This window comes from Alosa pseudoharengus, unplaced genomic scaffold, assembly GCF_046254945.1.
Source record: "Alosa pseudoharengus isolate Yale_2024_CS ecotype anadromous, Long Island Sound unplaced genomic scaffold, YU_APseudo_1.1 YU_APseudo_1.1_scf_3, whole genome shotgun sequence".
Lineage (NCBI taxonomy): Eukaryota > Metazoa > Chordata > Actinopteri > Clupeiformes > Clupeidae > Alosa > Alosa pseudoharengus.
This window is the reverse complement of record NW_027468718.1, coordinates 727,909-730,408: the sequence shown is the minus strand read 5'-3', so window position 1 is coordinate 730,408 and position 2,500 is coordinate 727,909. Positions and strand designations below refer to the sequence as shown.

The following is a 2,500-nucleotide window of genomic DNA, read 5'->3' as shown; positions in this document are numbered from 1 at the left end:
TTTCATGGACAGCAAGAGTCCGCTTCGTTCGTTGTTTTAAAAAGGCTACGTTGTTTGTTGCTGCTACCGACGTTATCTCAGTGGTGACTGTTTAACTTGCACAGATGTGCACAAGAATGAGCGCTCACACCACTACCCCCTAATGCTATGCCTCTTTATTTGATAACAATAAATTAAGAAATGTTTCCTATTCTGGGAAATGTTTAGTTTCTTTTTCTTTCGGCCGCGGTTCAATGATACTGTTTAATTGTGCCAGAAATTATCCGCGGACCAGTAATCGCCTCGTCGAGGAGGCCCTAACCCTGCAGATCATAGACAGAGAACGCATAAACCTACTGTATGCTTTGGGTAAAGAACACTTTGCATGTCCAATGTACACGGAGAATGACAGTGTCTTGGAGCGGCCGCACCCCCCGCAACTCCACTTCCAATGTCACTGATTCCGACAGATATGCCCGACACTTCTGCTTTTTATCTGGTGGTGGTGGAGTTGACCGGACATCTGAGGGTTCAGACGTTACCAATTTATCATCATCCATCGCGTCTGGCCTCTGAAAAAACGTTTAAGGCTAGTCTGCCTGGGCCTGGCCATGTTTGAACCGCCTCTCATTTGTTCGTTGTTGGACGTTTTAAGCGTGCGCTTCCTATTTGAAATGCAGCATAGGCTATGCGTGTTGTTTAATAACTTTCAAACGGTAGAGCCTGTTCATTTAAAAAAACATAGCCAGAGGACGTATAATATAGGCTTAGGTCTACATATTAAGGCTTATTCTCAAATTCAGATTGCGTTAGGGGACGGGATTATTAGCCAATTTCAATTGGACAATTTGACCGGAGAGATTTAATTTTGTCGGACATTTCTTTTTTTTTCCGGCCAATGTCCGGTAATTACCGGACAACGGAAACCCTGGTTGGGAGTCTATATCAGTGGTGTGGGTGAAGATGTTGGTATGTAAAGACTAAAGACTGCAAGAGGAATCAGTTTACCGACTTCCCAGGCGAGCGTGCGTACCGGGCCAGCACAGGTCTTGCTCTTTCCCGAGAGCGGCCAGCTCTCTTGCGGTTGTTCGGTTTTGGGAGTTCAAGTTTTGATTAGTAAGGTCCGGGTGCCAGGCGAAAACGTTGTATAAGCATAAACAAAAATCACAATAGTCTGAAGGGACGTCGGAGAGACAGGTAATCCTAGTCAGCGTTGGCGAGTAGCGTGCACACTTTCAAGTTCCTGCGCGAGACTGGCGTTTTCGCGCTTCTCCAGGTATCCACCTGTAATCAATTTTTAAAACATCGCGCCTGCCACGCCCAGCAGTCAGCTGGTCCTAAGGCAGCCATTAATCAGTGTGTGTTATCCCTCAACCTGACCGTAACATTGTGTATTATACATGTAAGAATGTGTGTGTGTGTGTGTGTGTGTGTGTGTAGGAGTGTGTATGGATGTGTCTCTGTGTGTGAGTGTGTGTGTGTGTGTGTGTGTGAAGTGAATATATGTATGTATCTCGGATGATGTGTATTATACATGTAAGAATGCTTGTGTCATATGTTAACCAGTGGGCCACGGCTGAAGTGCCCTTGAGCAAGGCACCTAACCCCTCACTGCTCCCCGAGCGCCGCTGTTGTTGCAGGCAGCTCACTGCGCTGGGATTAGTGTGTGCTTCACCTCACTGTGTGTTCATTGTGTGCTGAGTGTGTTTCACTTATTCACGGATTGGGATAAATGCAGAGTCCAAATTTCCCTCACGGGATCAAAAGAGTATATACACTTATATATATATATATATATACTTATACCTTAACTTATATATATATATGTTAATGTGTGTGTGTGTGTGTGTGTGTGTACTATATGTTAATGCATGTGTGTATGTGTGACTGTGTGTGTGTGTGAGAGAGTGTGCAGTGTTTCCCATACATTGACTAATCTGTGGCGGGGCGCCACGAAATCAAAATCGGGCGCCACAGATTAATATTCTATGTTTAATTTAAATTAAATTAAATATAAGATCAAATCTTTGCATTGCCATTGAGCTGCGCTTTTTACGCACGCAGCCTTTCCTTGCCCCGCCCCGCTCTCTCTCGTAGCCCGCTGCCACTCCTCTGCATGTGCATTTAACAAAATATTCACGATTGTTGAAGGATTATTGTTGCCACATAGAAGCACTGCATAGAAGACATCTGGCTAAATTGCTATTAAATCCGCTTAGCATCGTGACTATGCTGCGCAAATTTGTTCAAAACTGCTGCATTAAAGTGAACTCTGCTAAGGTCTTATCACAACATAGTAGGCTACATTGAAGAGACTAAACTAAGTTAAGATATGCAATTAAGCAGTATCTCAAAGCTAACGTTAGAATACTGTTTGGATGTCGAATTTAGTATGCTTAGCTTACTTACAGCTGCTTGTCAATTTCGTTGAAAGGTTCATTTTATTGACTCTGACACTGAATGTTTGCAAAATCCCGATGTAAATGGAAAAGTGTTTTCCAAAATTCAAAAGTGCTTGTCC

The 2,500-nt window shown here is 43.6% G+C and overlaps 1 protein-coding gene across 1 annotated transcript in view; it reads left to right on the top strand.

The window, feature by feature from the left end:
* tmprss3a (transmembrane serine protease 3a) overlaps nucleotides 1-2,500 on the top strand; it is a 66,688-nt gene that overhangs the window by 714 nt on the left and 63,474 nt on the right. The gene's annotated exons all lie outside the window — the stretch shown is intronic.